Source organism: Bison bison, unplaced genomic scaffold, assembly GCF_000754665.1.
Source record: "Bison bison bison isolate TAMUID 2011002044 unplaced genomic scaffold, Bison_UMD1.0 scf7180017864236, whole genome shotgun sequence".
In the NCBI taxonomy this organism is placed as follows: domain Eukaryota; kingdom Metazoa; phylum Chordata; class Mammalia; order Artiodactyla; family Bovidae; genus Bison; species Bison bison.
In genome coordinates, this window is record NW_011494808.1 from 3,237,978 (window position 1) to 3,238,328 (window position 351).

The window sequence follows — 351 nt, forward strand, 5'->3', positions numbered from 1 at the left end:
ATGCCAGCGGCCCCGTAGCCAGGAAATTCCGTGCCTTGTTCCCAACACTCGTAGAATGTGCCTCGCAACAAACCAATCGAACAAAACCTTGAGCTCAGACTAAAGGAATTTCTTTCTTAACCAGAGAGTGACTCGGTTATGACGTCCATGGTTCCTGCCTCTGACAGCGCCTGTGGTTTATGCATGTAATGTGTTGTGTATGTCTGAGTGCATCGCCACACATTTGCTGGAGACAAGTATCCTTGGGGCAGTACTTCCTTAAAAACATGTTTTGTTTAATTAGAAGCTTCGGCATTAACAACTAGAATGTCACGATTTAATAATGAGGTCGCATTATTTTTTTAAACAAGT

At 43.3% G+C, this 351-nt stretch overlaps 1 protein-coding gene across 1 annotated transcript in view; it reads left to right on the plus strand.

Moving 5' to 3' along the window:
* Positions 1 to 351, plus strand: part of HOOK3 (hook microtubule-tethering protein 3) — a 92,139-nt gene that overhangs the window by 33,467 nt on the left and 58,321 nt on the right. The window lies entirely within an intron of this gene.